This window comes from Schistocerca serialis, unplaced genomic scaffold (assembly GCF_023864345.2).
Source record: "Schistocerca serialis cubense isolate TAMUIC-IGC-003099 unplaced genomic scaffold, iqSchSeri2.2 HiC_scaffold_1015, whole genome shotgun sequence".
Taxonomy (NCBI): domain Eukaryota; kingdom Metazoa; phylum Arthropoda; class Insecta; order Orthoptera; family Acrididae; genus Schistocerca; species Schistocerca serialis.
This window is the reverse complement of record NW_026047201.1, coordinates 1-27,098: the sequence shown is the minus strand read 5'-3', so window position 1 is coordinate 27,098 and position 27,098 is coordinate 1. Positions and strand designations below refer to the sequence as shown.

The 27,098-nt window shown below is 54.1% G+C and overlaps 60 non-coding genes across 60 annotated transcripts; all 60 read right to left on the bottom strand.

Moving 5' to 3' along the window:
• Positions 1–20: 20 nt before the first annotated feature.
• Positions 21–92, bottom strand: Trnah-gug (transfer RNA histidin (anticodon GUG)). Its single transcript has one exon. It is a non-coding gene; the product is annotated as a tRNA-His (tRNA).
• A 386-nt stretch (positions 93–478) lies between these two features.
• On the bottom strand, positions 479–550 carry Trnae-cuc (transfer RNA glutamic acid (anticodon CUC)). Its single transcript has one exon. It is a non-coding gene; the product is annotated as a tRNA-Glu (tRNA).
• Positions 551–833: 283 nt separating this feature from the next.
• On the bottom strand, positions 834–915 carry Trnal-cag (transfer RNA leucine (anticodon CAG)). The gene has a single exon. It is a non-coding gene; the product is annotated as a tRNA-Leu (tRNA).
• An 80-nt stretch (positions 916–995) lies between these two features.
• Positions 996–1,077, bottom strand: Trnal-uag (transfer RNA leucine (anticodon UAG)). Its single transcript has one exon. It is a non-coding gene; the product is annotated as a tRNA-Leu (tRNA).
• Positions 1,078–1,824: 747 nt separating this feature from the next.
• On the bottom strand, positions 1,825–1,896 carry Trnah-gug (transfer RNA histidin (anticodon GUG)). The gene has a single exon. It is a non-coding gene; the product is annotated as a tRNA-His (tRNA).
• A 386-nt stretch (positions 1,897–2,282) lies between these two features.
• On the bottom strand, positions 2,283–2,354 carry Trnae-cuc (transfer RNA glutamic acid (anticodon CUC)). Its single transcript has one exon. It is a non-coding gene; the product is annotated as a tRNA-Glu (tRNA).
• A 283-nt stretch (positions 2,355–2,637) lies between these two features.
• Positions 2,638–2,719, bottom strand: Trnal-cag (transfer RNA leucine (anticodon CAG)). The gene has a single exon. It is a non-coding gene; the product is annotated as a tRNA-Leu (tRNA).
• Positions 2,720–2,799: 80 nt separating this feature from the next.
• Positions 2,800–2,881, bottom strand: Trnal-uag (transfer RNA leucine (anticodon UAG)). The gene has a single exon. It is a non-coding gene; the product is annotated as a tRNA-Leu (tRNA).
• A 747-nt stretch (positions 2,882–3,628) lies between these two features.
• Positions 3,629–3,700, bottom strand: Trnah-gug (transfer RNA histidin (anticodon GUG)). Its single transcript has one exon. It is a non-coding gene; the product is annotated as a tRNA-His (tRNA).
• A 386-nt stretch (positions 3,701–4,086) lies between these two features.
• Trnae-cuc (transfer RNA glutamic acid (anticodon CUC)) lies at positions 4,087–4,158 on the bottom strand. The gene has a single exon. It is a non-coding gene; the product is annotated as a tRNA-Glu (tRNA).
• A 283-nt stretch (positions 4,159–4,441) lies between these two features.
• Trnal-cag (transfer RNA leucine (anticodon CAG)) lies at positions 4,442–4,523 on the bottom strand. Its single transcript has one exon. It is a non-coding gene; the product is annotated as a tRNA-Leu (tRNA).
• Positions 4,524–4,603: 80 nt separating this feature from the next.
• On the bottom strand, positions 4,604–4,685 carry Trnal-uag (transfer RNA leucine (anticodon UAG)). Its single transcript has one exon. It is a non-coding gene; the product is annotated as a tRNA-Leu (tRNA).
• A 747-nt stretch (positions 4,686–5,432) lies between these two features.
• Trnah-gug (transfer RNA histidin (anticodon GUG)) lies at positions 5,433–5,504 on the bottom strand. The gene has a single exon. It is a non-coding gene; the product is annotated as a tRNA-His (tRNA).
• Positions 5,505–5,890: 386 nt separating this feature from the next.
• Positions 5,891–5,962, bottom strand: Trnae-cuc (transfer RNA glutamic acid (anticodon CUC)). Its single transcript has one exon. It is a non-coding gene; the product is annotated as a tRNA-Glu (tRNA).
• A 283-nt stretch (positions 5,963–6,245) lies between these two features.
• Trnal-cag (transfer RNA leucine (anticodon CAG)) lies at positions 6,246–6,327 on the bottom strand. The gene has a single exon. It is a non-coding gene; the product is annotated as a tRNA-Leu (tRNA).
• Positions 6,328–6,407: 80 nt separating this feature from the next.
• Trnal-uag (transfer RNA leucine (anticodon UAG)) lies at positions 6,408–6,489 on the bottom strand. Its single transcript has one exon. It is a non-coding gene; the product is annotated as a tRNA-Leu (tRNA).
• A 747-nt stretch (positions 6,490–7,236) lies between these two features.
• Trnah-gug (transfer RNA histidin (anticodon GUG)) lies at positions 7,237–7,308 on the bottom strand. Its single transcript has one exon. It is a non-coding gene; the product is annotated as a tRNA-His (tRNA).
• Positions 7,309–7,694: 386 nt separating this feature from the next.
• Trnae-cuc (transfer RNA glutamic acid (anticodon CUC)) lies at positions 7,695–7,766 on the bottom strand. The gene has a single exon. It is a non-coding gene; the product is annotated as a tRNA-Glu (tRNA).
• Positions 7,767–8,049: 283 nt separating this feature from the next.
• On the bottom strand, positions 8,050–8,131 carry Trnal-cag (transfer RNA leucine (anticodon CAG)). Its single transcript has one exon. It is a non-coding gene; the product is annotated as a tRNA-Leu (tRNA).
• An 80-nt stretch (positions 8,132–8,211) lies between these two features.
• Trnal-uag (transfer RNA leucine (anticodon UAG)) lies at positions 8,212–8,293 on the bottom strand. Its single transcript has one exon. It is a non-coding gene; the product is annotated as a tRNA-Leu (tRNA).
• A 747-nt stretch (positions 8,294–9,040) lies between these two features.
• Trnah-gug (transfer RNA histidin (anticodon GUG)) lies at positions 9,041–9,112 on the bottom strand. The gene has a single exon. It is a non-coding gene; the product is annotated as a tRNA-His (tRNA).
• Positions 9,113–9,498: 386 nt separating this feature from the next.
• On the bottom strand, positions 9,499–9,570 carry Trnae-cuc (transfer RNA glutamic acid (anticodon CUC)). Its single transcript has one exon. It is a non-coding gene; the product is annotated as a tRNA-Glu (tRNA).
• A 283-nt stretch (positions 9,571–9,853) lies between these two features.
• On the bottom strand, positions 9,854–9,935 carry Trnal-cag (transfer RNA leucine (anticodon CAG)). The gene has a single exon. It is a non-coding gene; the product is annotated as a tRNA-Leu (tRNA).
• Positions 9,936–10,015: 80 nt separating this feature from the next.
• Trnal-uag (transfer RNA leucine (anticodon UAG)) lies at positions 10,016–10,097 on the bottom strand. Its single transcript has one exon. It is a non-coding gene; the product is annotated as a tRNA-Leu (tRNA).
• A 747-nt stretch (positions 10,098–10,844) lies between these two features.
• Positions 10,845–10,916, bottom strand: Trnah-gug (transfer RNA histidin (anticodon GUG)). The gene has a single exon. It is a non-coding gene; the product is annotated as a tRNA-His (tRNA).
• A 386-nt stretch (positions 10,917–11,302) lies between these two features.
• Positions 11,303–11,374, bottom strand: Trnae-cuc (transfer RNA glutamic acid (anticodon CUC)). The gene has a single exon. It is a non-coding gene; the product is annotated as a tRNA-Glu (tRNA).
• Positions 11,375–11,657: 283 nt separating this feature from the next.
• Trnal-cag (transfer RNA leucine (anticodon CAG)) lies at positions 11,658–11,739 on the bottom strand. The gene has a single exon. It is a non-coding gene; the product is annotated as a tRNA-Leu (tRNA).
• An 80-nt stretch (positions 11,740–11,819) lies between these two features.
• Trnal-uag (transfer RNA leucine (anticodon UAG)) lies at positions 11,820–11,901 on the bottom strand. The gene has a single exon. It is a non-coding gene; the product is annotated as a tRNA-Leu (tRNA).
• Positions 11,902–12,648: 747 nt separating this feature from the next.
• On the bottom strand, positions 12,649–12,720 carry Trnah-gug (transfer RNA histidin (anticodon GUG)). Its single transcript has one exon. It is a non-coding gene; the product is annotated as a tRNA-His (tRNA).
• Positions 12,721–13,106: 386 nt separating this feature from the next.
• On the bottom strand, positions 13,107–13,178 carry Trnae-cuc (transfer RNA glutamic acid (anticodon CUC)). Its single transcript has one exon. It is a non-coding gene; the product is annotated as a tRNA-Glu (tRNA).
• A 283-nt stretch (positions 13,179–13,461) lies between these two features.
• Trnal-cag (transfer RNA leucine (anticodon CAG)) lies at positions 13,462–13,543 on the bottom strand. The gene has a single exon. It is a non-coding gene; the product is annotated as a tRNA-Leu (tRNA).
• An 80-nt stretch (positions 13,544–13,623) lies between these two features.
• Trnal-uag (transfer RNA leucine (anticodon UAG)) lies at positions 13,624–13,705 on the bottom strand. Its single transcript has one exon. It is a non-coding gene; the product is annotated as a tRNA-Leu (tRNA).
• A 747-nt stretch (positions 13,706–14,452) lies between these two features.
• Trnah-gug (transfer RNA histidin (anticodon GUG)) lies at positions 14,453–14,524 on the bottom strand. The gene has a single exon. It is a non-coding gene; the product is annotated as a tRNA-His (tRNA).
• A 386-nt stretch (positions 14,525–14,910) lies between these two features.
• Trnae-cuc (transfer RNA glutamic acid (anticodon CUC)) lies at positions 14,911–14,982 on the bottom strand. Its single transcript has one exon. It is a non-coding gene; the product is annotated as a tRNA-Glu (tRNA).
• A 283-nt stretch (positions 14,983–15,265) lies between these two features.
• On the bottom strand, positions 15,266–15,347 carry Trnal-cag (transfer RNA leucine (anticodon CAG)). The gene has a single exon. It is a non-coding gene; the product is annotated as a tRNA-Leu (tRNA).
• Positions 15,348–15,427: 80 nt separating this feature from the next.
• On the bottom strand, positions 15,428–15,509 carry Trnal-uag (transfer RNA leucine (anticodon UAG)). The gene has a single exon. It is a non-coding gene; the product is annotated as a tRNA-Leu (tRNA).
• A 747-nt stretch (positions 15,510–16,256) lies between these two features.
• On the bottom strand, positions 16,257–16,328 carry Trnah-gug (transfer RNA histidin (anticodon GUG)). Its single transcript has one exon. It is a non-coding gene; the product is annotated as a tRNA-His (tRNA).
• Positions 16,329–16,714: 386 nt separating this feature from the next.
• On the bottom strand, positions 16,715–16,786 carry Trnae-cuc (transfer RNA glutamic acid (anticodon CUC)). The gene has a single exon. It is a non-coding gene; the product is annotated as a tRNA-Glu (tRNA).
• Positions 16,787–17,069: 283 nt separating this feature from the next.
• Positions 17,070–17,151, bottom strand: Trnal-cag (transfer RNA leucine (anticodon CAG)). The gene has a single exon. It is a non-coding gene; the product is annotated as a tRNA-Leu (tRNA).
• Positions 17,152–17,231: 80 nt separating this feature from the next.
• Positions 17,232–17,313, bottom strand: Trnal-uag (transfer RNA leucine (anticodon UAG)). The gene has a single exon. It is a non-coding gene; the product is annotated as a tRNA-Leu (tRNA).
• A 747-nt stretch (positions 17,314–18,060) lies between these two features.
• Positions 18,061–18,132, bottom strand: Trnah-gug (transfer RNA histidin (anticodon GUG)). Its single transcript has one exon. It is a non-coding gene; the product is annotated as a tRNA-His (tRNA).
• Positions 18,133–18,519: 387 nt separating this feature from the next.
• On the bottom strand, positions 18,520–18,591 carry Trnae-cuc (transfer RNA glutamic acid (anticodon CUC)). Its single transcript has one exon. It is a non-coding gene; the product is annotated as a tRNA-Glu (tRNA).
• A 283-nt stretch (positions 18,592–18,874) lies between these two features.
• Positions 18,875–18,956, bottom strand: Trnal-cag (transfer RNA leucine (anticodon CAG)). The gene has a single exon. It is a non-coding gene; the product is annotated as a tRNA-Leu (tRNA).
• An 80-nt stretch (positions 18,957–19,036) lies between these two features.
• Positions 19,037–19,118, bottom strand: Trnal-uag (transfer RNA leucine (anticodon UAG)). The gene has a single exon. It is a non-coding gene; the product is annotated as a tRNA-Leu (tRNA).
• A 747-nt stretch (positions 19,119–19,865) lies between these two features.
• On the bottom strand, positions 19,866–19,937 carry Trnah-gug (transfer RNA histidin (anticodon GUG)). Its single transcript has one exon. It is a non-coding gene; the product is annotated as a tRNA-His (tRNA).
• Positions 19,938–20,323: 386 nt separating this feature from the next.
• Trnae-cuc (transfer RNA glutamic acid (anticodon CUC)) lies at positions 20,324–20,394 on the bottom strand. The gene has a single exon. It is a non-coding gene; the product is annotated as a tRNA-Glu (tRNA).
• A 283-nt stretch (positions 20,395–20,677) lies between these two features.
• On the bottom strand, positions 20,678–20,759 carry Trnal-cag (transfer RNA leucine (anticodon CAG)). Its single transcript has one exon. It is a non-coding gene; the product is annotated as a tRNA-Leu (tRNA).
• Positions 20,760–20,839: 80 nt separating this feature from the next.
• Trnal-uag (transfer RNA leucine (anticodon UAG)) lies at positions 20,840–20,921 on the bottom strand. The gene has a single exon. It is a non-coding gene; the product is annotated as a tRNA-Leu (tRNA).
• Positions 20,922–21,668: 747 nt separating this feature from the next.
• Trnah-gug (transfer RNA histidin (anticodon GUG)) lies at positions 21,669–21,740 on the bottom strand. Its single transcript has one exon. It is a non-coding gene; the product is annotated as a tRNA-His (tRNA).
• Positions 21,741–22,126: 386 nt separating this feature from the next.
• Positions 22,127–22,198, bottom strand: Trnae-cuc (transfer RNA glutamic acid (anticodon CUC)). The gene has a single exon. It is a non-coding gene; the product is annotated as a tRNA-Glu (tRNA).
• A 283-nt stretch (positions 22,199–22,481) lies between these two features.
• Trnal-cag (transfer RNA leucine (anticodon CAG)) lies at positions 22,482–22,563 on the bottom strand. Its single transcript has one exon. It is a non-coding gene; the product is annotated as a tRNA-Leu (tRNA).
• An 80-nt stretch (positions 22,564–22,643) lies between these two features.
• Positions 22,644–22,725, bottom strand: Trnal-uag (transfer RNA leucine (anticodon UAG)). The gene has a single exon. It is a non-coding gene; the product is annotated as a tRNA-Leu (tRNA).
• A 747-nt stretch (positions 22,726–23,472) lies between these two features.
• On the bottom strand, positions 23,473–23,544 carry Trnah-gug (transfer RNA histidin (anticodon GUG)). Its single transcript has one exon. It is a non-coding gene; the product is annotated as a tRNA-His (tRNA).
• A 386-nt stretch (positions 23,545–23,930) lies between these two features.
• Positions 23,931–24,002, bottom strand: Trnae-cuc (transfer RNA glutamic acid (anticodon CUC)). The gene has a single exon. It is a non-coding gene; the product is annotated as a tRNA-Glu (tRNA).
• A 283-nt stretch (positions 24,003–24,285) lies between these two features.
• On the bottom strand, positions 24,286–24,367 carry Trnal-cag (transfer RNA leucine (anticodon CAG)). Its single transcript has one exon. It is a non-coding gene; the product is annotated as a tRNA-Leu (tRNA).
• Positions 24,368–24,447: 80 nt separating this feature from the next.
• Positions 24,448–24,529, bottom strand: Trnal-uag (transfer RNA leucine (anticodon UAG)). Its single transcript has one exon. It is a non-coding gene; the product is annotated as a tRNA-Leu (tRNA).
• A 747-nt stretch (positions 24,530–25,276) lies between these two features.
• Trnah-gug (transfer RNA histidin (anticodon GUG)) lies at positions 25,277–25,348 on the bottom strand. The gene has a single exon. It is a non-coding gene; the product is annotated as a tRNA-His (tRNA).
• A 386-nt stretch (positions 25,349–25,734) lies between these two features.
• On the bottom strand, positions 25,735–25,806 carry Trnae-cuc (transfer RNA glutamic acid (anticodon CUC)). Its single transcript has one exon. It is a non-coding gene; the product is annotated as a tRNA-Glu (tRNA).
• Positions 25,807–26,089: 283 nt separating this feature from the next.
• Trnal-cag (transfer RNA leucine (anticodon CAG)) lies at positions 26,090–26,171 on the bottom strand. The gene has a single exon. It is a non-coding gene; the product is annotated as a tRNA-Leu (tRNA).
• An 80-nt stretch (positions 26,172–26,251) lies between these two features.
• Positions 26,252–26,333, bottom strand: Trnal-uag (transfer RNA leucine (anticodon UAG)). The gene has a single exon. It is a non-coding gene; the product is annotated as a tRNA-Leu (tRNA).
• Between the last annotated feature and the right edge of the window lie 765 nt (positions 26,334–27,098).

Genomic DNA, 27,098 nt, shown 5'->3' with positions numbered 1-27,098 from the left:
CAAGGCAAAACTTTCAAAATTGCCGTGACCAGGATTCGAACCTGGGTTATTGCGGCCACAACGCAATGTCCTAACCACTAGACGATCACGGCCATGGCCACGGAGGCGCACGCGAAGGCAGCTGGCTCGAATGCAAGTGGCGATACCCAGCAAAGCCTAGGCCAAGGTGTACGCCACAGCAGTGTCAGACACGGTCTCCATCACATGTATACGAGCAAATGAACGTGCCTGCGCTGTCAGGACACTAACTACAGTGGTTAGCTGCATTCACCTCCGTGGCAATGTCTTGCAGTCCTCCAAGCCTCTTGACTGCAGGTACCGGTATGTGGCTCGATAACAAGTGGATAGACGCCGCATCTCTCTCGCCGTCAGGTGTTGCCGCGAGTCATACTTAACGTAGCTTTCTGCACGCGTCAGCGTAGCGTCAGTCGAGCAAAGTCGAGACAAGTCGCATAAGAGGAGCAATAAAAACGCGCAATTCCGGTACCGGGAATCGAACCCGGGCCTCCTGGGTGAGAGCCAGGTATCCTAGCCACTAGACCACACCGGATAACGACGGCAGTGCTCTTTCCAGCGAACGCAGCAGCCACCCACGGTTGACTGACGACAACTGTAAAAAATCCACTCTCTCGCGTTATAGAACGGCGTGCTCCGGACGCATTTCGTGGAGACGAACGCCAGCAATGATGAGAGCAAAAGGTGCCTGAAAATCCTGTCGTTGCACCACGCACTGTTCTACGACAATTCACCAAGCAGACGCTCACGCCTTGTTGTGCTGTTTCCTTTGCGGGCAATGAGTGCATCTGCCTTCGACACAGGAAACATTACACGTTTGGCAGCTGTGGGATTCGAACCCACGCCTCCGAAGAGAATGGTGCCTGAAACCAGCGCCTTAGACCGCTCGGCCACGCTACCTACACAACACGCGCGTCACAAGAGCTGCGTCCCACTCCACGAGAACACACCGCAACGGCACAAAAATGAGACGTAAAAAGTGGCAACGGTGGGATTCGAACCCACGCCTCCGAAGAGACTGGTGCCTAAAACCAGCGCCTTAGACCGCTCGGCCACGTTACCGTTGGGGCAGCAGCGGCAAAACGTTTCCTTTGTACTACAAAGATCACTTCGAAATGGAAGTATCTTGGCAATCGCCGTGCCATGTATTTCCACTGCTCTCCCACTGGAAGCGTCTCTTTAGGCCATCCACAGCAAGAAAAAGCCGTGCCCGCCGTATGGTAGCGACGCCACTTGTCTGTAGCTGTCGCAGTTAAGGAGACAGCGTCAAGAGACGTTTTCGTACCGTGACCAGGTTTCGAACCTGGGCCTTCCGTAACCACTAAAGTATCGTAGCTGTAACTGTCAGGCGGAGCTAGAATGCTCCATGTATCAAACATATGTGAGCTCAAGGAGGTTACACTTGAAGAAAAAGCGCCAGGTTAACGCGATCACAGCAAAACCGCCGGCAGCTACGGGATTCGAAACCGCGCCTACAGAGATACTGGTGCCTTAAACCAGCGCCTTAAAGCGCTCGGCCACGCTACATGCGCTGCTTGGTGCGCCAGTGTTCCTAGCATTTGTACAAACAGTGCACGCCACAGCTTCCTGTTCTGCTGGGACTGGCTGCTCATCCATCGCACTTCAAACAACTGCCCTTTTCGACTACAGAGAGCAGCGGACGTCTGCGCTCTGGGAGGCGACATTACGTGTTGGGGATGAAGTGGTAGTGCAAACTGCGGCCTGCGGAACACGAGTGAAAAAATCAACAGAGTACTGTCATTTCGAGTACTCGTCATTGCAACGGCAGCAAGGCAAAACTTTCAAAATTGCCGTGACCAGGATTCGAACCTGGGTTATTGCGGCCACAACGCAATGTCCTAACCACTAGACGATCACGGCCATGGCCACGGAGGCGCACGCGAAGGCAGCTGGCTCGAATGCAAGTGGCGATACCCAGCAAAGCCTAGGCCAAGGTGTACGCCACAGCAGTGTCAGACACGGTCTCCATCACATGTATACGAGCAAATGAACGTGCCTGCGCTGTCAGGACACTAACTACAGTGGTTAGCTGCATTCACCTCCGTGGCAATGTCTTGCAGTCCTCCAAGCCTCTTGACTGCAGGTACCGGTATGTGGCTCGATAACAAGTGGGTAGACGCCGCATCTCTCTCGCCGTCAGGTGTTGCCGCGAGTCATACTTAACGTAGCTTTCTGCACGCGTCAGCGTAGCGTCAGTCGAGCAAAGTCGAGACAAGTCGCATAAGAGGAGCAATAAAAACGCGCAATTCCGGTACCGGGAATCGAACCCGGGCCTCCTGGGTGAGAGCCAGGTATCCTAGCCACTAGACCACACCGGATAACGACGGCAGTGCTCTTTCCAGCGAACGCAGCAGCCACCCACGGTTGACTGACGACAACTGTAAAAAATCCACTCTCTCGCGTTATAGAACGGCGTGCTCCGGACGCATTTCGTGGAGACGAACGCCAGCAATGATGAGAGCAAAAGGTGCCTGAAAATCCTGTCGTTGCACCACGCACTGTTCTACGACAATTCACCAAGCAGACGCTCACGCCTTGTTGTGCTGTTTCCTTTGCGGGCAATGAGTGCATCTGCCTTCGACACAGGAAACATTACACGTTTGGCAGCTGTGGGATTCGAACCCACGCCTCCGAAGAGAATGGTGCCTGAAACCAGCGCCTTAGACCGCTCGGCCACGCTACCTACACAACACGCGCGTCACAAGAGCTGCGTCCCACTCCACGAGAACACACCGCAACGGCACAAAAATGAGACGTAAAAAGTGGCAACGGTGGGATTCGAACCCACGCCTCCGAAGAGACTGGTGCCTAAAACCAGCGCCTTAGACCGCTCGGCCACGTTACCGTTGGGGCAGCAGCGGCAAAACGTTTCCTTTGTACTACAAAGATCACTTCGAAATGGAAGTATCTTGGCAATCGCCGTGCCATGTATTTCCACTGCTCTCCCACTGGAAGCGTCTCTTTAGGCCATCCACAGCAAGAAAAAGCCGTGCCCGCCGTATGGTAGCGACGCCACTTGTCTGTAGCTGTCGCAGTTAAGGAGACAGCGTCAAGAGACGTTTTCGTACCGTGACCAGGTTTCGAACCTGGGCCTTCCGTAACCACTAAAGTATCGTAGCTGTAACTGTCAGGCGGAGCTAGAATGCTCCATGTATCAAACATATGTGAGCTCAAGGAGGTTACACTTGAAGAAAAAGCGCCAGGTTAACGCGATCACAGCAAAACCGCCGGCAGCTACGGGATTCGAAACCGCGCCTACAGAGATACTGGTGCCTTAAACCAGCGCCTTAAAGCGCTCGGCCACGCTACATGCGCTGCTTGGTGCGCCAGTGTTCCTAGCATTTGTACAAACAGTGCACGCCACAGCTTCCTGTTCTGCTGGGACTGGCTGCTCATCCATCGCACTTCAAACAACTGCCCTTTTCGACTACAGAGAGCAGCGGACGTCTGCGCTCTGGGAGGCGACATTACGTGTTGGGGATGAAGTGGTAGTGCAAACTGCGGCCTGCGGAACACGAGTGAAAAAATCAACAGAGTACTGTCATTTCGAGTACTCGTCATTGCAACGGCAGCAAGGCAAAACTTTCAAAATTGCCGTGACCAGGATTCGAACCTGGGTTATTGCGGCCACAACGCAATGTCCTAACCACTAGACGATCACGGCCATGGCCACGGAGGCGCACGCGAAGGCAGCTGGCTCGAATGCAAGTGGCGATACCCAGCAAAGCCTAGGCCAAGGTGTACGCCACAGCAGTGTCAGACACGGTCTCCATCACATGTATACGAGCAAATGAACGTGCCTGCGCTGTCAGGACACTAACTACAGTGGTTAGCTGCATTCACCTCCGTGGCAATGTCTTGCAGTCCTCCAAGCCTCTTGACTGCAGGTACCGGTATGTGGCTCGATAACAAGTGGATAGACGCCGCATCTCTCTCGCCGTCAGGTGTTGCCGCGAGTCATACTTAACGTAGCTTTCTGCACGCGTCAGCGTAGCGTCAGTCGAGCAAAGTCGAGACAAGTCGCATAAGAGGAGCAATAAAAACGCGCAATTCCGGTACCGGGAATCGAACCCGGGCCTCCTGGGTGAGAGCCAGGTATCCTAGCCACTAGACCACACCGGATAACGACGGCAGTGCTCTTTCCAGCGAACGCAGCAGCCACCCACGGTTGACTGACGACAACTGTAAAAAATCCACTCTCTCGCGTTATAGAACGGCGTGCTCCGGACGCATTTCGTGGAGACGAACGCCAGCAATGATGAGAGCAAAAGGTGCCTGAAAATCCTGTCGTTGCACCACGCACTGTTCTACGACAATTCACCAAGCAGACGCTCACGCCTTGTTGTGCTGTTTCCTTTGCGGGCAATGAGTGCATCTGCCTTCGACACAGGAAACATTACACGTTTGGCAGCTGTGGGATTCGAACCCACGCCTCCGAAGAGAATGGTGCCTGAAACCAGCGCCTTAGACCGCTCGGCCACGCTACCTACACAACACGCGCGTCACAAGAGCTGCGTCCCACTCCACGAGAACACACCGCAACGGCACAAAAATGAGACGTAAAAAGTGGCAACGGTGGGATTCGAACCCACGCCTCCGAAGAGACTGGTGCCTAAAACCAGCGCCTTAGACCGCTCGGCCACGTTACCGTTGGGGCAGCAGCGGCAAAACGTTTCCTTTGTACTACAAAGATCACTTCGAAATGGAAGTATCTTGGCAATCGCCGTGCCATGTATTTCCACTGCTCTCCCACTGGAAGCGTCTCTTTAGGCCATCCACAGCAAGAAAAAGCCGTGCCCGCCGTATGGTAGCGACGCCACTTGTCTGTAGCTGTCGCAGTTAAGGAGACAGCGTCAAGAGACGTTTTCGTACCGTGACCAGGTTTCGAACCTGGGCCTTCCGTAACCACTAAAGTATCGTAGCTGTAACTGTCAGGCGGAGCTAGAATGCTCCATGTATCAAACATATGTGAGCTCAAGGAGGTTACACTTGAAGAAAAAGCGCCAGGTTAACGCGATCACAGCAAAACCGCCGGCAGCTACGGGATTCGAAACCGCGCCTACAGAGATACTGGTGCCTTAAACCAGCGCCTTAAAGCGCTCGGCCACGCTACATGCGCTGCTTGGTGCGCCAGTGTTCCTAGCATTTGTACAAACAGTGCACGCCACAGCTTCCTGTTCTGCTGGGACTGGCTGCTCATCCATCGCACTTCAAACAACTGCCCTTTTCGACTACAGAGAGCAGCGGACGTCTGCGCTCTGGGAGGCGACATTACGTGTTGGGGATGAAGTGGTAGTGCAAACTGCGGCCTGCGGAACACGAGTGAAAAAATCAACAGAGTACTGTCATTTCGAGTACTCGTCATTGCAACGGCAGCAAGGCAAAACTTTCAAAATTGCCGTGACCAGGATTCGAACCTGGGTTATTGCGGCCACAACGCAATGTCCTAACCACTAGACGATCACGGCCATGGCCACGGAGGCGCCCGCGAAGGCAGCTGGCTCAAATGCAAGTGGCGATACCCAGCAAAGCCTAGGCCAAGGTGTACGCCACAGCAGTGTCAGACACGGTCTCCATCACATGTATACGAGCAAATGAACGTGCCTGCGCTGTCAGGACACTAACTACAGTGGTTGGCTGCATTCACCTCCGTGGCAATGTCTTGCAGTCCTCCAAGCCTCTTGACTACAGGTACCGGTATGTGGCTCGATAACAAGTGGGTAGACGCCGCATCTCTCTCGCCGTCAGGTGTTGCCGCGAGTCATACTTAACGTAGCTTTCTGCACGCGTCAGCGTAGCGTCAGTCGAGCAAAGTCGAGACAAGTCGCATAAGAGGAGCAATAAAAACGCGCAATTCCGGTACCGGGAATCGAACCCGGGCCTCCTGGGTGAGAGCCAGGTATCCTAGCCACTAGACCACACCGGATAACGACGGCAGTGCTCTTTCCAGCGAACGCAGCAGCCACCCACGGTTGACTGACGACAACTGTAAAAAATCCACTCTCTCGCGTTATAGAACGGCGTGCTCCGGACGCATTTCGTGGAGACGAACGCCAGCAATGATGAGAGCAAAAGGTGCCTGAAAATCCTGTCGTTGCACCACGCACTGTTCTACGACAATTCACCAAGCAGACGCTCACGCCTTGTTGTGCTGTTTCCTTTGCGGGCAATGAGTGCATCTGCCTTCGACACAGGAAACATTACACGTTTGGCAGCTGTGGGATTCGAACCCACGCCTCCGAAGAGAATGGTGCCTGAAACCAGCGCCTTAGACCGCTCGGCCACGCTACCTACACAACACGCGCGTCACAAGAGCTGCGTCCCACTCCACGAGAACACACCGCAACGGCACAAAAATGAGACGTAAAAAGTGGCAACGGTGGGATTCGAACCCACGCCTCCGAAGAGACTGGTGCCTAAAACCAGCGCCTTAGACCGCTCGGCCACGTTACCGTTGGGGCAGCAGCGGCAAAACGTTTCCTTTGTACTACAAAGATCACTTCGAAATGGAAGTATCTTGGCAATCGCCGTGCCATGTATTTCCACTGCTCTCCCACTGGAAGCGTCTCTTTAGGCCATCCACAGCAAGAAAAAGCCGTGCCCGCCGTATGGTAGCGACGCCACTTGTCTGTAGCTGTCGCAGTTAAGGAGACAGCGTCAAGAGACGTTTTCGTACCGTGACCAGGTTTCGAACCTGGGCCTTCCGTAACCACTAAAGTATCGTAGCTGTAACTGTCAGGCGGAGCTAGAATGCTCCATGTATCAAACATATGTGAGCTCAAGGAGGTTACACTTGAAGAAAAAGCGCCAGGTTAACGCGATCACAGCAAAACCGCCGGCAGCTACGGGATTCGAAACCGCGCCTACAGAGATACTGGTGCCTTAAACCAGCGCCTTAAAGCGCTCGGCCACGCTACATGCGCTGCTTGGTGCGCCAGTGTTCCTAGCATTTGTACAAACAGTGCACGCCACAGCTTCCTGTTCTGCTGGGACTGGCTGCTCATCCATCGCACTTCAAACAACTGCCCTTTTCGACTACAGAGAGCAGCGGACGTCTGCGCTCTGGGAGGCGACATTACGTGTTGGGGATGAAGTGGTAGTGCAAACTGCGGCCTGCGGAACACGAGTGAAAAAATCAACAGAGTACTGTCATTTCGAGTACTCGTCATTGCAACGGCAGCAAGGCAAAACTTTCAAAATTGCCGTGACCAGGATTCGAACCTGGGTTATTGCGGCCACAACGCAATGTCCTAACCACTAGACGATCACGGCCATGGCCACGGAGGCGCCCGCGAAGGCAGCTGGCTCAAATGCAAGTGGCGATACCCAGCAAAGCCTAGGCCAAGGTGTACGCCACAGCAGTGTCAGACACGGTCTCCATCACATGTATACGAGCAAATGAACGTGCCTGCGCTGTCAGGACACTAACTACAGTGGTTGGCTGCATTCACCTCCGTGGCAATGTCTTGCAGTCCTCCAAGCCTCTTGACTACAGGTACCGGTATGTGGCTCGATAACAAGTGGGTAGACGCCGCATCTCTCTCGCCGTCAGGTGTTGCCGCGAGTCATACTTAACGTAGCTTTCTGCACGCGTCAGCGTAGCGTCAGTCGAGCAAAGTCGAGACAAGTCGCATAAGAGGAGCAATAAAAACGCGCAATTCCGGTACCGGGAATCGAACCCGGGCCTCCTGGGTGAGAGCCAGGTATCCTAGCCACTAGACCACACCGGATAACGACGGCAGTGCTCTTTCCAGCGAACGCAGCAGCCACCCACGGTTGACTGACGACAACTGTAAAAAATCCACTCTCTCGCGTTATAGAACGGCGTGCTCCGGACGCATTTCGTGGAGACGAACGCCAGCAATGATGAGAGCAAAAGGTGCCTGAAAATCCTGTCGTTGCACCACGCACTGTTCTACGACAATTCACCAAGCAGACGCTCACGCCTTGTTGTGCTGTTTCCTTTGCGGGCAATGAGTGCATCTGCCTTCGACACAGGAAACATTACACGTTTGGCAGCTGTGGGATTCGAACCCACGCCTCCGAAGAGAATGGTGCCTGAAACCAGCGCCTTAGACCGCTCGGCCACGCTACCTACACAACACGCGCGTCACAAGAGCTGCGTCCCACTCCACGAGAACACACCGCAACGGCACAAAAATGAGACGTAAAAAGTGGCAACGGTGGGATTCGAACCCACGCCTCCGAAGAGACTGGTGCCTAAAACCAGCGCCTTAGACCGCTCGGCCACGTTACCGTTGGGGCAGCAGCGGCAAAACGTTTCCTTTGTACTACAAAGATCACTTCGAAATGGAAGTATCTTGGCAATCGCCGTGCCATGTATTTCCACTGCTCTCCCACTGGAAGCGTCTCTTTAGGCCATCCACAGCAAGAAAAAGCCGTGCCCGCCGTATGGTAGCGACGCCACTTGTCTGTAGCTGTCGCAGTTAAGGAGACAGCGTCAAGAGACGTTTTCGTACCGTGACCAGGTTTCGAACCTGGGCCTTCCGTAACCACTAAAGTATCGTAGCTGTAACTGTCAGGCGGAGCTAGAATGCTCCATGTATCAAACATATGTGAGCTCAAGGAGGTTACACTTGAAGAAAAAGCGCCAGGTTAACGCGATCACAGCAAAACCGCCGGCAGCTACGGGATTCGAAACCGTGCCTACAGAGATACTGGTGCCTTAAACCAGCGCCTTAAAGCGCTCGGCCACGCTACATGCGCTGCTTGGTGCGCCAGTGTTCCTAGCATTTGTACAAACAGTGCACGCCACAGCTTCCTGTTCTGCTGGGACTGGCTGCTCATCCATCGCACTTCAAACAACTGCCCTTTTCGACTACAGAGAGCAGCGGACGTCTGCGCTCTGGGAGGCGACATTACGTGTTGGGGATGAAGTGGTAGTGCAAACTGCGGCCTGCGGAACACGAGTGAAAAAATCAACAGAGTACTGTCATTTCGAGTACTCGTCATTGCAACGGCAGCAAGGCAAAACTTTCAAAATTGCCGTGACCAGGATTCGAACCTGGGTTATTGCGGCCACAACGCAATGTCCTAACCACTAGACGATCACGGCCATGGCCACGGAGGCGCCCGCGAAGGCAGCTGGCTCAAATGCAAGTGGCGATACCCAGCAAAGCCTAGGCCAAGGTGTACGCCACAGCAGTGTCAGACACGGTCTCCATCACATGTATACGAGCAAATGAACGTGCCTGCGCTGTCAGGACACTAACTACAGTGGTTGGCTGCATTCACCTCCGTGGCAATGTCTTGCAGTCCTCCAAGCCTCTTGACTACAGGTACCGGTATGTGGCTCGATAACAAGTGGGTAGACGCCGCATCTCTCTCGCCGTCAGGTGTTGCCGCGAGTCATACTTAACGTAGCTTTCTGCACGCGTCAGCGTAGCGTCAGTCGAGCAAAGTCGAGACAAGTCGCATAAGAGGAGCAATAAAAACGCGCAATTCCGGTACCGGGAATCGAACCCGGGCCTCCTGGGTGAGAGCCAGGTATCCTAGCCACTAGACCACACCGGATAACGACGGCAGTGCTCTTTCCAGCGAACGCAGCAGCCACCCACGGTTGACTGACGACAACTGTAAAAAATCCACTCTCTCGCGTTATAGAACGGCGTGCTCCGGACGCATTTCGTGGAGACGAACGCCAGCAATGATGAGAGCAAAAGGTGCCTGAAAATCCTGTCGTTGCACCACGCACTGTTCTACGACAATTCACCAAGCAGACGCTCACGCCTTGTTGTGCTGTTTCCTTTGCGGGCAATGAGTGCATCTGCCTTCGACACAGGAAACATTACACGTTTGGCAGCTGTGGGATTCGAACCCACGCCTCCGAAGAGAATGGTGCCTGAAACCAGCGCCTTAGACCGCTCGGCCACGCTACCTACACAACACGCGCGTCACAAGAGCTGCGTCCCACTCCACGAGAACACACCGCAACGGCACAAAAATGAGACGTAAAAAGTGGCAACGGTGGGATTCGAACCCACGCCTCCGAAGAGACTGGTGCCTAAAACCAGCGCCTTAGACCGCTCGGCCACGTTACCGTTGGGGCAGCAGCGGCAAAACGTTTCCTTTGTACTACAAAGATCACTTCGAAATGGAAGTATCTTGGCAATCGCCGTGCCATGTATTTCCACTGCTCTCCCACTGGAAGCGTCTCTTTAGGCCATCCACAGCAAGAAAAAGCCGTGCCCGCCGTATGGTAGCGACGCCACTTGTCTGTAGCTGTCGCAGTTAAGGAGACAGCGTCAAGAGACGTTTTCGTACCGTGACCAGGTTTCGAACCTGGGCCTTCCGTAACCACTAAAGTATCGTAGCTGTAACTGTCAGGCGGAGCTAGAATGCTCCATGTATCAAACATATGTGAGCTCAAGGAGGTTACACTTGAAGAAAAAGCGCCAGGTTAACGCGATCACAGCAAAACCGCCGGCAGCTACGGGATTCGAAACCGCGCCTACAGAGATACTGGTGCCTTAAACCAGCGCCTTAAAGCGCTCGGCCACGCTACATGCGCTGCTTGGTGCGCCAGTGTTCCTAGCATTTGTACAAACAGTGCACGCCACAGCTTCCTGTTCTGCTGGGACTGGCTGCTCATCCATCGCACTTCAAACAACTGCCCTTTTCGACTACAGAGAGCAGCGGACGTCTGCGCTCTGGGAGGCGACATTACGTGTTGGGGATGAAGTGGTAGTGCAAACTGCGGCCTGCGGAACACGAGTGAAAAAATCAACAGAGTACTGTCATTTCGAGTACTCGTCATTGCAACGGCAGCAAGGCAAAACTTTCAAAATTGCCGTGACCAGGATTCGAACCTGGGTTATTGCGGCCACAACGCAATGTCCTAACCACTAGACGATCACGGCCATGGCCACGGAGGCGCCCGCGAAGGCAGCTGGCTCAAATGCAAGTGGCGATACCCAGCAAAGCCTAGGCCAAGGTGTACGCCACAGCAGTGTCAGACACGGTCTCCATCACATGTATACGAGCAAATGAACGTGCCTGCGCTGTCAGGACACTAACTACAGTGGTTGGCTGCATTCACCTCCGTGGCAATGTCTTGCAGTCCTCCAAGCCTCTTGACTACAGGTACCGGTATGTGGCTCGATAACAAGTGGGTAGACGCCGCATCTCTCTCGCCGTCAGGTGTTGCCGCGAGTCATACTTAACGTAGCTTTCTGCACGCGTCAGCGTAGCGTCAGTCGAGCAAAGTCGAGACAAGTCGCATAAGAGGAGCAATAAAAACGCGCAATTCCGGTACCGGGAATCGAACCCGGGCCTCCTGGGTGAGAGCCAGGTATCCTAGCCACTAGACCACACCGGATAACGACGGCAGTGCTCTTTCCAGCGAACGCAGCAGCCACCCACGGTTGACTGACGACAACTGTAAAAAATCCACTCTCTCGCGTTATAGAACGGCGTGCTCCGGACGCATTTCGTGGAGACGAACGCCAGCAATGATGAGAGCAAAAGGTGCCTGAAAATCCTGTCGTTGCACCACGCACTGTTCTACGACAATTCACCAAGCAGACGCTCACGCCTTGTTGTGCTGTTTCCTTTGCGGGCAATGAGTGCATCTGCCTTCGACACAGGAAACATTACACGTTTGGCAGCTGTGGGATTCGAACCCACGCCTCCGAAGAGAATGGTGCCTGAAACCAGCGCCTTAGACCGCTCGGCCACGCTACCTACACAACACGCGCGTCACAAGAGCTGCGTCCCACTCCACGAGAACACACCGCAACGGCACAAAAATGAGACGTAAAAAGTGGCAACGGTGGGATTCGAACCCACGCCTCCGAAGAGACTGGTGCCTAAAACCAGCGCCTTAGACCGCTCGGCCACGTTACCGTTGGGGCAGCAGCGGCAAAACGTTTCCTTTGTACTACAAAGATCACTTCGAAATGGAAGTATCTTGGCAATCGCCGTGCCATGTATTTCCACTGCTCTCCCACTGGAAGCGTCTCTTTAGGCCATCCACAGCAAGAAAAAGCCGTGCCCGCCGTATGGTAGCGACGCCACTTGTCTGTAGCTGTCGCAGTTAAGGAGACAGCGTCAAGAGACGTTTTCGTACCGTGACCAGGTTTCGAACCTGGGCCTTCCGTAACCACTAAAGTATCGTAGCTGTAACTGTCAGGCGGAGCTAGAATGCTCCATGTATCAAACATATGTGAGCTCAAGGAGGTTACACTTGAAGAAAAAGCGCCAGGTTAACGCGATCACAGCAAAACCGCCGGCAGCTACGGGATTCGAAACCGCGCCTACAGAGATACTGGTGCCTTAAACCAGCGCCTTAAAGCGCTCGGCCACGCTACATGCGCTGCTTGGTGCGCCAGTGTTCCTAGCATTTGTACAAACAGTGCACGCCACAGCTTCCTGTTCTGCTGGGACTGGCTGCTCATCCATCGCACTTCAAACAACTGCCCTTTTCGACTACAGAGAGCAGCGGACGTCTGCGCTCTGGGAGGCGACATTACGTGTTGGGGATGAAGTGGTAGTGCAAACTGCGGCCTGCGGAACACGAGTGAAAAAATCAACAGAGTACTGTCATTTCGAGTACTCGTCATTGCAACGGCAGCAAGGCAAAACTTTCAAAATTGCCGTGACCAGGATTCGAACCTGGGTTATTGCGGCCACAACGCAATGTCCTAACCACTAGACGATCACGGCCATGGCCACGGAGGCGCCCGCGAAGGCAGCTGGCTCAAATGCAAGTGGCGATACCCAGCAAAGCCTAGGCCAAGGTGTACGCCACAGCAGTGTCAGACACGGTCTCCATCACATGTATACGAGCAAATGAACGTGCCTGCGCTGTCAGGACACTAACTACAGTGGTTGGCTGCATTCACCTCCGTGGCAATGTCTTGCAGTCCTCCAAGCCTCTTGACTACAGGTACCGGTATGTGGCTCGATAACAAGTGGGTAGACGCCGCATCTCTCTCGCCGTCAGGTGTTGCCGCGAGTCATACTTAACGTAGCTTTCTGCACGCGTCAGCGTAGCGTCAGTCGAGCAAAGTCGAGACAAGTCGCATAAGAGGAGCAATAAAAACGCGCAATTCCGGTACCGGGAATCGAACCCGGGCCTCCTGGGTGAGAGCCAGGTATCCTAGCCACTAGACCACACCGGATAACGACGGCAGTGCTCTTTCCAGCGAACGCAGCAGCCACCCACGGTTGACTGACGACAACTGTAAAAAATCCACTCTCTCGCGTTATAGAACGGCGTGCTCCGGACGCATTTCGTGGAGACGAACGCCAGCAATGATGAGAGCAAAAGGTGCCTGAAAATCCTGTCGTTGCACCACGCACTGTTCTACGACAATTCACCAAGCAGACGCTCACGCCTTGTTGTGCTGTTTCCTTTGCGGGCAATGAGTGCATCTGCCTTCGACACAGGAAACATTACACGTTTGGCAGCTGTGGGATTCGAACCCACGCCTCCGAAGAGAATGGTGCCTGAAACCAGCGCCTTAGACCGCTCGGCCACGCTACCTACACAACACGCGCGTCACAAGAGCTGCGTCCCACTCCACGAGAACACACCGCAACGGCACAAAAATGAGACGTAAAAAGTGGCAACGGTGGGATTCGAACCCACGCCTCCGAAGAGACTGGTGCCTAAAACCAGCGCCTTAGACCGCTCGGCCACGTTACCGTTGGGGCAGCAGCGGCAAAACGTTTCCTTTGTACTACAAAGATCACTTCGAAATGGAAGTATCTTGGCAATCGCCGTGCCATGTATTTCCACTGCTCTCCCACTGGAAGCGTCTCTTTAGGCCATCCACAGCAAGAAAAAGCCGTGCCCGCCGTATGGTAGCGACGCCACTTGTCTGTAGCTGTCGCAGTTAAGGAGACAGCGTCAAGAGACGTTTTCGTACCGTGACCAGGTTTCGAACCTGGGCCTTCCGTAACCACTAAAGTATCGTAGCTGTAACTGTCAGGCGGAGCTAGAATGCTCCATGTATCAAACATATGTGAGCTCAAGGAGGTTACACTTGAAGAAAAAGCGCCAGGTTAACGCGATCACAGCAAAACCGCCGGCAGCTACGGGATTCGAAACCGCGCCTACAGAGATACTGGTGCCTTAAACCAGCGCCTTAAAGCGCTCGGCCACGCTACATGCGCTGCTTGGTGCGCCAGTGTTCCTAGCATTTGTACAAACAGTGCACGCCACAGCTTCCTGTTCTGCTGGGACTGGCTGCTCATCCATCGCACTTCAAACAACTGCCCTTTTCGACTACAGAGAGCAGCGGACGTCTGCGCTCTGGGAGGCGACATTACGTGTTGGGGATGAAGTGGTAGTGCAAACTGCGGCCTGCGGAACACGAGTGAAAAAATCAACAGAGTACTGTCATTTCGAGTACTCGTCATTGCAACGGCAGCAAGGCAAAACTTTCAAAATTGCCGTGACCAGGATTCGAACCTGGGTTATTGCGGCCACAACGCAATGTCCTAACCACTAGACGATCACGGCCATGGCCACGGAGGCGCCCGCGAAGGCAGCTGGCTCAAATGCAAGTGGCGATACCCAGCAAAGCCTAGGCCAAGGTGTACGCCACAGCAGTGTCAGACACGGTCTCCATCACATGTATACGAGCAAATGAACGTGCCTGCGCTGTCAGGACACTAACTACAGTGGTTGGCTGCATTCACCTCCGTGGCAATGTCTTGCAGTCCTCCAAGCCTCTTGACTACAGGTACCGGTATGTGGCTCGATAACAAGTGGGTAGACGCCGCATCTCTCTCGCCGTCAGGTGTTGCCGCGAGTCATACTTAACGTAGCTTTCTGCACGCGTCAGCGTAGCGTCAGTCGAGCAAAGTCGAGACAAGTCGCATAAGAGGAGCAATAAAAACGCGCAATTCCGGTACCGGGAATCGAACCCGGGCCTCCTGGGTGAGAGCCAGGTATCCTAGCCACTAGACCACACCGGATAACGACGGCAGTGCTCTTTCCAGCGAACGCAGCAGCCACCCACGGTTGACTGACGACAACTGTAAAAAATCCACTCTCTCGCGTTATAGAACGGCGTGCTCCGGACGCATTTCGTGGAGACGAACGCCAGCAATGATGAGAGCAAAAGGTGCCTGAAAATCCTGTCGTTGCACCACGCACTGTTCTACGACAATTCACCAAGCAGACGCTCACGCCTTGTTGTGCTGTTTCCTTTGCGGGCAATGAGTGCATCTGCCTTCGACACAGGAAACATTACACGTTTGGCAGCTGTGGGATTCGAACCCACGCCTCCGAAGAGAATGGTGCCTGAAACCAGCGCCTTAGACCGCTCGGCCACGCTACCTACACAACACGCGCGTCACAAGAGCTGCGTCCCACTCCACGAGAACACACCGCAACGGCACAAAAATGAGACGTAAAAAGTGGCAACGGTGGGATTCGAACCCACGCCTCCGAAGAGACTGGTGCCTAAAACCAGCGCCTTAGACCGCTCGGCCACGTTACCGTTGGGGCAGCAGCGGCAAAACGTTTCCTTTGTACTACAAAGATCACTTCGAAATGGAAGTATCTTGGCAATCGCCGTGCCATGTATTTCCACTGCTCTCCCACTGGAAGCGTCTCTTTAGGCCATCCACAGCAAGAAAAAGCCGTGCCCGCCGTATGGTAGCGACGCCACTTGTCTGTAGCTGTCGCAGTTAAGGAGACAGCGTCAAGAGACGTTTTCGTACCGTGACCAGGTTTCGAACCTGGGCCTTCCGTAACCACTAAAGTATCGTAGCTGTAACTGTCAGGCGGAGCTAGAATGCTCCATGTATCAAACATATGTGAGCTCAAGGAGGTTACACTTGAAGAAAAAGCGCCAGGTTAACGCGATCACAGCAAAACCGCCGGCAGCTACGGGATTCGAAACCGCGCCTACAGAGATACTGGTGCCTTAAACCAGCGCCTTAAAGCGCTCGGCCACGCTACATGCGCTGCTTGGTGCGCCAGTGTTCCTAGCATTTGTACAAACAGTGCACGCCACAGCTTCCTGTTCTGCTGGGACTGGCTGCTCATCCATCGCACTTCAAACAACTGCCCTTTTCGACTACAGAGAGCAGCGGACGTCTGCGCTCTGGGAGGCGACATTACGTGTTGGGGATGAAGTGGTAGTGCAAACTGCGGCCTGCGGAACACGAGTGAAAAAATCAACAGAGTACTGTCATTTCGAGTACTCGTCATTGCAACGGCAGCAAGGCAAAACTTTCAAAATTGCCGTGACCAGGATTCGAACCTGGGTTATTGCGGCCACAACGCAATGTCCTAACCACTAGACGATCACGGCCATGGCCACGGAGGCGCCCGCGAAGGCAGCTGGCTCAAATGCAAGTGGCGATACCCAGCAAAGCCTAGGCCAAGGTGTACGCCACAGCAGTGTCAGACACGGTCTCCATCACATGTATACGAGCAAATGAACGTGCCTGCGCTGTCAGGACACTAACTACAGTGGTTGGCTGCATTCACCTCCGTGGCAATGTCTTGCAGTCCTCCAAGCCTCTTGACTACAGGTACCGGTATGTGGCTCGATAACAAGTGGGTAGACGCCGCATCTCTCTCGCCGTCAGGTGTTGCCGCGAGTCATACTTAACGTAGCTTTCTGCACGCGTCAGCGTAGCGTCAGTCGAGCAAAGTCGAGACAAGTCGCATAAGAGGAGCAATAAAAACGCGCAATTCCGGTACCGGGAATCGAACCCGGGCCTCCTGGGTGAGAGCCAGGTATCCTAGCCACTAGACCACACCGGATAACGACGGCAGTGCTCTTTCCAGCGAACGCAGCAGCCACCCACGGTTGACTGACGACAACTGTAAAAAATCCACTCTCTCGCGTTATAGAACGGCGTGCTCCGGACGCATTTCGTGGAGACGAACGCCAGCAATGATGAGAGCAAAAGGTGCCTGAAAATCCTGTCGTTGCACCACGCACTGTTCTACGACAATTCACCAAGCAGACGCTCACGCCTTGTTGTGCTGTTTCCTTTGCGGGCAATGAGTGCATCTGCCTTCGACACAGGAAACATTACACGTTTGGCAGCTGTGGGATTCGAACCCACGCCTCCGAAGAGAATGGTGCCTGAAACCAGCGCCTTAGACCGCTCGGCCACGCTACCTACACAACACGCGCGTCACAAGAGCTGCGTCCCACTCCACGAGAACACACCGCAACGGCACAAAAATGAGACGTAAAAAGTGGCAACGGTGGGATTCGAACCCACGCCTCCGAAGAGACTGGTGCCTAAAACCAGCGCCTTAGACCGCTCGGCCACGTTACCGTTGGGGCAGCAGCGGCAAAACGTTTCCTTTGTACTACAAAGATCACTTCGAAATGGAAGTATCTTGGCAATCGCCGTGCCATGTATTTCCACTGCTCTCCCACTGGAAGCGTCTCTTTAGGCCATCCACAGCAAGAAAAAGCCGTGCCCGCCGTATGGTAGCGACGCCACTTGTCTGTAGCTGTCGCAGTTAAGGAGACAGCGTCAAGAGACGTTTTCGTACCGTGACCAGGTTTCGAACCTGGGCCTTCCGTAACCACTAAAGTATCGTAGCTGTAACTGTCAGGCGGAGCTAGAATGCTCCATGTATCAAACATATGTGAGCTCAAGGAGGTTACACTTGAAGAAAAAGCGCCAGGTTAACGCGATCACAGCAAAACCGCCGGCAGCTACGGGATTCGAAACCGCGCCTACAGAGATACTGGTGCCTTAAACCAGCGCCTTAAAGCGCTCGGCCACGCTACATGCGCTGCTTGGTGCGCCAGTGTTCCTAGCATTTGTACAAACAGTGCACGCCACAGCTTCCTGTTCTGCTGGGACTGGCTGCTCATCCATCGCACTTCAAACAACTGCCCTTTTCGACTACAGAGAGCAGCGGACGTCTGCGCTCTGGGAGGCGACATTACGTGTTGGGGATGAAGTGGTAGTGCAAACTGCGGCCTGCGGAACACGAGTGAAAAAATCAACAGAGTACTGTCATTTCGAGTACTCGTCATTGCAACGGCAGCAAGGCAAAACTTTCAAAATTGCCGTGACCAGGATTCGAACCTGGGTTATTGCGGCCACAACGCAATGTCCTAACCACTAGACGATCACGGCCATGGCCACGGAGGCGCCCGCGAAGGCAGCCTGGCTCAAATGCAAGTGGCGATACCCAGCAAAGCCTAGGCCAAGGTGTACGCCACAGCAGTGTCAGACACGGTCTCCATCGCATGTATACGAGCAAATGAACGTGCCTGCGCTGTCAGGACACTAACTACAGTGGTTGGCTGCATTCACCTCCGTGGCAATGTCTTGCAGTCCTCCAAGCCTCTTGACTACAGGTACCGGTATGTGGCTCGATAACAAGTGGGTAGACGCCGCATCTCTCTCGCCGTCAGGTGTTGCCGCGAGTCATACTTAACGTAGCTTTCTGCACGCGTCAGCGTAGCGTCAGTCGAGCAAAGTCGAGACAAGTCGCATAAGAGGAGCAATAAAAACGCGCAATTCCGGTACCGGGAATCGAACCCGGGCCTCCTGGGTGAGAGCCAGGTATCCTAGCCACTAGACCACACCGGATAACGACGGCAGTGCTCTTTCCAGCGAACGCAGCAGCCACCCACGGTTGACTGACGACAACTGTAAAAAATCCACTCTCTCGCGTTATAGAACGGCGTGCTCCGGACGCATTTCGTGGAGACGAACGCCAGCAATGATGAGAGCAAAAGGTGCCTGAAAATCCTGTCGTTGCACCACGCACTGTTCTACGACAATTCACCAAGCAGACGCTCACGCCTTGTTGTGCTGTTTCCTTTGCGGGCAATGAGTGCATCTGCCTTCGACACAGGAAACATTACACGTTTGGCAGCTGTGGGATTCGAACCCACGCCTCCGAAGAGAATGGTGCCTGAAACCAGCGCCTTAGACCGCTCGGCCACGCTACCTACACAACACGCGCGTCACAAGAGCTGCGTCCCACTCCACGAGAACACACCGCAACGGCACAAAAATGAGACGTAAAAAGTGGCAACGGTGGGATTCGAACCCACGCCTCCGAAGAGACTGGTGCCTAAAACCAGCGCCTTAGACCGCTCGGCCACGTTACCGTTGGGGCAGCAGCGGCAAAACGTTTCCTTTGTACTACAAAGATCACTTCGAAATGGAAGTATCTTGGCAATCGCCGTGCCATGTATTTCCACTGCTCTCCCACTGGAAGCGTCTCTTTAGGCCATCCACAGCAAGAAAAAGCCGTGCCCGCCGTATGGTAGCGACGCCACTTGTCTGTAGCTGTCGCAGTTAAGGAGACAGCGTCAAGAGACGTTTTCGTACCGTGACCAGGTTTCGAACCTGGGCCTTCCGTAACCACTAAAGTATCGTAGCTGTAACTGTCAGGCGGAGCTAGAATGCTCCATGTATCAAACATATGTGAGCTCAAGGAGGTTACACTTGAAGAAAAAGCGCCAGGTTAACGCGATCACAGCAAAACCGCCGGCAGCTACGGGATTCGAAACCGCGCCTACAGAGATACTGGTGCCTTAAACCAGCGCCTTAAAGCGCTCGGCCACGCTACATGCGCTGCTTGGTGCGCCAGTGTTCCTAGCATTTGTACAAACAGTGCACGCCACAGCTTCCTGTTCTGCTGGGACTGGCTGCTCATCCATCGCACTTCAAACAACTGCCCTTTTCGACTACAGAGAGCAGCGGACGTCTGCGCTCTGGGAGGCGACATTACGTGTTGGGGATGAAGTGGTAGTGCAAACTGCGGCCTGCGGAACACGAGTGAAAAAATCAACAGAGTACTGTCATTTCGAGTACTCGTCATTGCAACGGCAGCAAGGCAAAACTTTCAAAATTGCCGTGACCAGGATTCGAACCTGGGTTATTGCGGCCACAACGCAATGTCCTAACCACTAGACGATCACGGCCATGGCCACGGAGGCGCCCGCGAAGGCAGCTGGCTCAAATGCAAGTGGCGATACCCAGCAAAGCCTAGGCCAAGGTGTACGCCACAGCAGTGTCAGACACGGTCTCCATCGCATGTATACGAGCAAATGAACGTGCCTGCGCTGTCAGGACACTAACTACAGTGGTTGGCTGCATTCACCTCCGTGGCAATGTCTTGCAGTCCTCCAAGCCTCTTGACTACAGGTACCGGTATGTGGCTCGATAACAAGTGGGTAGACGCCGCATCTCTCTCGCCGTCAGGTGTTGCCGCGAGTCATACTTAACGTAGCTTTCTGCACGCGTCAGCGTAGCGTCAGTCGAGCAAAGTCGAGACAAGTCGCATAAGAGGAGCAATAAAAACGCGCAATTCCGGTACCGGGAATCGAACCCGGCCTCCTGGGTGAGAGCCAGGTATCCTAGCCACTAGACCACACCGGATAACGACGGCAGTGCTCTTTCCAGCGAACGCAGCAGCCACCCACGGTTGACTGACGACAACTGTAAAAAATCCACTCTCTCGCGTTATAGAACGGCGTGCTCCGGACGCATTTCGTGGAGACGAACGCCAGCAATGATGAGAGCAAAAGGTGCCTGAAAATCCTGTCGTTGCACCACGCACTGTTCTACGACAATTCACCAAGCAGACGCTCACGCCTTGTTGTGCTGTTTCCTTTGCGGGCAATGAGTGCATCTGCCTTCGACACAGGAAACATTACACGTTTGGCAGCTGTGGGATTCGAACCCACGCCTCCGAAGAGAATGGTGCCTGAAACCAGCGCCTTAGACCGCTCGGCCACGCTACCTACACAACACGCGCGTCACAAGAGCTGCGTCCCACTCCACGAGAACACACCGCAACGGCACAAAAATGAGACGTAAAAAGTGGCAACGGTGGGATTCGAACCCACGCCTCCGAAGAGACTGGTGCCTAAAACCAGCGCCTTAGACCGCTCGGCCACGTTACCGTTGGGGCAGCAGCGGCAAAACGTTTCCTTTGTACTACAAAGATCACTTCGAAATGGAAGTATCTTGGCAATCGCCGTGCCATGTATTTCCACTGCTCTCCCACTGGAAGCGTCTCTTTAGGCCATCCACAGCAAGAAAAAGCCGTGCCCGCCGTATGGTAGCGACGCCACTTGTCTGTAGCTGTCGCAGTTAAGGAGACAGCGTCAAGAGACGTTTTCGTACCGTGACCAGGTTTCGAACCTGGGCCTTCCGTAACCACTAAAGTATCGTAGCTGTAACTGTCAGGCGGAGCTAGAATGCTCCATGTATCAAACATATGTGAGCTCAAGGAGGTTACACTTGAAGAAAAAGCGCCAGGTTAACGCGATCACAGCAAAACCGCCGGCAGCTACGGGATTCGAAACCGCGCCTACAGAGATACTGGTGCCTTAAACCAGCGCCTTAAAGCGCTCGGCCACGCTACATGCGCTGCTTGGTGCGCCAGTGTTCCTAGCATTTGTACAAACAGTGCACGCCACAGCTTCCTGTTCTGCTGGGACTGGCTGCTCATCCATCGCACTTCAAACAACTGCCCTTTTCGACTACAGAGAGCAGCGGACGTCTGCGCTCTGGGAGGCGACATTACGTGTTGGGGATGAAGTGGTAGTGCAAACTGCGGCCTGCGGAACACGAGTGAAAAAATCAACAGAGTACTGTCATTTCGAGTACTCGTCATTGCAACGGCAGCAAGGCAAAACTTTCAAAATTGCCGTGACCAGGATTCGAACCTGGGTTATTGCGGCCACAACGCAATGTCCTAACCACTAGACGATCACGGCCATGGCCACGGAGGCGCCCGCGAAGGCAGCTGGCTCAAATGCAAGTGGCGATACCCAGCAAAGCCTAGGCCAAGGTGTACGCCACAGCAGTGTCAGACACGGTCTCCATCGCATGTATACGAGCAAATGAACGTGCCTGCGCTGTCAGGACACTAACTACAGTGGTTGGCTGCATTCACCTCCGTGGCAATGTCTTGCAGTCCTCCAAGCCTCTTGACTACAGGTACCGGTATGTGGCTCGATAACAAGTGGGTAGACGCCGCATCTCTCTCGCCGTCAGGTGTTGCCGCGAGTCATACTTAACGTAGCTTTCTGCACGCGTCAGCGTAGCGTCAGTCGAGCAAAGTCGAGACAAGTCGCATAAGAGGAGCAATAAAAACGCGCAATTCCGGTACCGGGAATCGAACCCGGGCCTCCTGGGTGAGAGCCAGGTATCCTAGCCACTAGACCACACCGGATAACGACGGCAGTGCTCTTTCCAGCGAACGCAGCAGCCACCCACGGTTGACTGACGACAACTGTAAAAAATCCACTCTCTCGCGTTATAGAACGGCGTGCTCCGGACGCATTTCGTGGAGACGAACGCCAGCAATGATGAGAGCAAAAGGTGCCTGAAAATCCTGTCGTTGCACCACGCACTGTTCTACGACAATTCACCAAGCAGACGCTCACGCCTTGTTGTGCTGTTTCCTTTGCGGGCAATGAGTGCATCTGCCTTCGACACAGGAAACATTACACGTTTGGCAGCTGTGGGATTCGAACCCACGCCTCCGAAGAGAATGGTGCCTGAAACCAGCGCCTTAGACCGCTCGGCCACGCTACCTACACAACACGCGCGTCACAAGAGCTGCGTCCCACTCCACGAGAACACACCGCAACGGCACAAAAATGAGACGTAAAAAGTGGCAACGGTGGGATTCGAACCCACGCCTCCGAAGAGACTGGTGCCTAAAACCAGCGCCTTAGACCGCTCGGCCACGTTACCGTTGGGGCAGCAGCGGCAAAACGTTTCCTTTGTACTACAAAGATCACTTCGAAATGGAAGTATCTTGGCAATCGCCGTGCCATGTATTTCCACTGCTCTCCCACTGGAAGCGTCTCTTTAGGCCATCCACAGCAAGAAAAAGCCGTGCCCGCCGTATGGTAGCGACGCCACTTGTCTGTAGCTGTCGCAGTTAAGGAGACAGCGTCAAGAGACGTTTTCGTACCGTGACCAGGTTTCGAACCTGGGCCTTCCGTAACCACTAAAGTATCGTAGCTGTAACTGTCAGGCGGAGCTAGAATGCTCCATGTATCAAACATATGTGAGCTCAAGGAGGTTACACTTGAAGAAAAAGCGCCAGGTTAACGCGATCACAGCAAAACCGCCGGCAGCTACGGGATTCGAAACCGCGCCTACAGAGATACTGGTGCCTTAAACCAGCGCCTTAAAGCGCTCGGCCACGCTACATGCGCTGCTTGGTGCGCCAGTGTTCCTAGCATTTGTACAAACAGTGCACGCCACAGCTTCCTGTTCTGCTGGGACTGGCTGCTCATCCATCGCACTTCAAACAACTGCCCTTTTCGACTACAGAGAGCAGCGGACGTCTGCGCTCTGGGAGGCGACATTACGTGTTGGGGATGAAGTGGTAGTGCAAACTGCGGCCTGCGGAACACGAGTGAAAAAATCAACAGAGTACTGTCATTTCGAGTACTCGTCATTGCAACGGCAGCAAGGCAAAACTTTCAAAATTGCCGTGACCAGGATTCGAACCTGGGTTATTGCGGCCACAACGCAATGTCCTAACCACTAGACGATCACGGCCATGGCCACGGAGGCGCCCGCGAAGGCAGCTGGCTCAAATGCAAGTGGCGATACCCAGCAAAGCCTAGGCCAAGGTGTACGCCACAGCAGTGTCAGACACGGTCTCCATCGCATGTATACGAGCAAATGAACGTGCCTGCGCTGTCAGGACACTAACTACAGTGGTTGGCTGCATTCACCTCCGTGGCAATGTCTTGCAGTCCTCCAAGCCTCTTGACTACAGGTACCGGTATGTGGCTCGATAACAAGTGGGTAGACGCCGCATCTCTCTCGCCGTCAGGTGTTGCCGCGAGTCATACTTAACGTAGCTTTCTGCACGCGTCAGCGTAGCGTCAGTCGAGCAAAGTCGAGACAAGTCGCATAAGAGGAGCAATAAAAACGCGCAATTCCGGTACCGGGAATCGAACCCGGGCCTCCTGGGTGAGAGCCAGGTATCCTAGCCACTAGACCACACCGGATAACGACGGCAGTGCTCTTTCCAGCGAACGCAGCAGCCACCCACGGTTGACTGACGACAACTGTAAAAAATCCACTCTCTCGCGTTATAGAACGGCGTGCTCCGGACGCATTTCGTGGAGACGAACGCCAGCAATGATGAGAGCAAAAGGTGCCTGAAAATCCTGTCGTTGCACCACGCACTGTTCTACGACAATTCACCAAGCAGACGCTCACGCCTTGTTGTGCTGTTTCCTTTGCGGGCAATGAGTGCATCTGCCTTCGACACAGGAAACATTACACGTTTGGCAGCTGTGGGATTCGAACCCACGCCTCCGAAGAGAATGGTGCCTGAAACCAGCGCCTTAGACCGCTCGGCCACGCTACCTACACAACACGCGCGTCACAAGAGCTGCGTCCCACTCCACGAGAACACACCGCAACGGCACAAAAATGAGACGTAAAAAGTGGCAACGGTGGGATTCGAACCCACGCCTCCGAAGAGACTGGTGCCTAAAACCAGCGCCTTAGACCGCTCGGCCACGTTACCGTTGGGGCAGCAGCGGCAAAACGTTTCCTTTGTACTACAAAGATCACTTCGAAATGGAAGTATCTTGGCAATCGCCGTGCCATGTATTTCCACTGCTCTCCCACTGGAAGCGTCTCTTTAGGCCATCCACAGCAAGAAAAAGCCGTGCCCGCCGTATGGTAGCGACGCCACTTGTCTGTAGCTGTCGCAGTTAAGGAGACAGCGTCAAGAGACGTTTTCGTACCGTGACCAGGTTTCGAACCTGGGCCTTCCGTAACCACTAAAGTATCGTAGCTGTAACTGTCAGGCGGAGCTAGAATGCTCCATGTATCAAACATATGTGAGCTCAAGGAGGTTACACTTGAAGAAAAAGCGCCAGGTTAACGCGATCACAGCAAAACCGCCGGCAGCTACGGGATTCGAAACCGCGCCTACAGAGATACTGGTGCCTTAAACCAGCGCCTTAAAGCGCTCGGCCACGCTACATGCGCTGCTTGGTGCGCCAGTGTTCCTAGCATTTGTACAAACAGTGCACGCCACAGCTTCCTGTTCTGCTGGGACTGGCTGCTCATCCATCGCACTTCAAACAACTGCCCTTTTCGACTACAGAGAGCAGCGGACGTCTGCGCTCTGGGAGGCGACATTACGTGTTGGGGATGAAGTGGTAGTGCAAACTGCGGCCTGCGGAACACGAGTGAAAAAATCAACAGAGTACTGTCATTTCGAGTACTCGTCATTGCAACGGCAGCAAGGCAAAACTTTCAAAATTGCCGTGACCAGGATTCGAACCTGGGTTATTGCGGCCACAACGCAATGTCCTAACCACTAGACGATCACGGCCATGGCCACGGAGGCGCACGCGAAGGCAGCTGGCTCGAATGCAAGTGGCGATACCCAGCAAAGCCTAGGCCAAGGTGTACGCCACAGCAGTGTCAGACACGGTCTCCATCACATGTATACGAGCAAATGAACGTGCCTGCGCTGTCAGGACACTAACTACAGTGGTTAGCTGCATTCACCTCCGTGGCAATGTCTTGCAGTCCTCCAAGCCTCTTGACTGCAGGTACCGGTATGTGGCTCGATAACAAGTGGATAGACGCCGCATCTCTCTCGCCGTCAGGTGTTGCCGCGAGTCATACTTAACGTAGCTTTCTGCACGCGTCAGCGTAGCGTCAGTCGAGCAAAGTCGAGACAAGTCGCATAAGAGGAGCAATAAAAACGCGCAATTCCGGTACCGGGAATCGAACCCGGGCCTCCTGGGTGAGAGCCAGGTATCCTAGCCACTAGACCACACCGGATAACGACGGCAGTGCTCTTTCCAGCGAACGCAGCAGCCACCCACGGTTGACTGACGACAACTGTAAAAAATCCACTCTCTCGCGTTATAGAACGGCGTGCTCCGGACGCATTTCGTGGAGACGAACGCCAGCAATGATGAGAGCAAAAGGTGCCTGAAAATCCTGTCGTTGCACCACGCACTGTTCTACGACAATTCACCAAGCAGACGCTCACGCCTTGTTGTGCTGTTTCCTTTGCGGGCAATGAGTGCATCTGCCTTCGACACAGGAAACATTACACGTTTGGCAGCTGTGGGATTCGAACCCACGCCTCCGAAGAGAATGGTGCCTGAAACCAGCGCCTTAGACCGCTCGGCCACGCTACCTACACAACACGCGCGTCACAAGAGCTGCGTCCCACTCCACGAGAACACACCGCAACGGCACAAAAATGAGACGTAAAAAGTGGCAACGGTGGGATTCGAACCCACGCCTCCGAAGAGACTGGTGCCTAAAACCAGCGCCTTAGACCGCTCGGCCACGTTACCGTTGGGGCAGCAGCGGCAAAACGTTTCCTTTGTACTACAAAGATCACTTCGAAATGGAAGTATCTTGGCAATCGCCGTGCCATGTATTTCCACTGCTCTCCCACTGGAAGCGTCTCTTTAGGCCATCCACAGCAAGAAAAAGCCGTGCCCGCCGTATGGTAGCGACGCCACTTGTCTGTAGCTGTCGCAGTTAAGGAGACAGCGTCAAGAGACGTTTTCGTACCGTGACCAGGTTTCGAACCTGGGCCTTCCGTAACCACTAAAGTATCGTAGCTGTAACTGTCAGGCGGAGCTAGAATGCTCCATGTATCAAACATATGTGAGCTCAAGGAGGTTACACTTGAAGAAAAAGCGCCAGGTTAACGCGATCACAGCAAAACCGCCGGCAGCTACGGGATTCGAAACCGCGCCTACAGAGATACTGGTGCCTTAAACCAGCGCCTTAAAGCGCTCGGCCACGCTACATGCGCTGCTTGGTGCGCCAGTGTTCCTAGCATTTGTACAAACAGTGCACGCCACAGCTTCCTGTTCTGCTGGGACTGGCTGCTCATCCATCGCACTTCAAACAACTGCCCTTTTCGACTACAGAGAGCAGCGGACGTCTGCGCTCTGGGAGGCGACATTACGTGTTGGGGATGAAGTGGTAGTGCAAACTGCGGCCTGCGGAACACGAGTGAAAAAATCAACAGAGTACTGTCATTTCGAGTACTCGTCATTGCAACGGCAGCAAGGCAAAACTTTCAAAATTGCCGTGACCAGGATTCG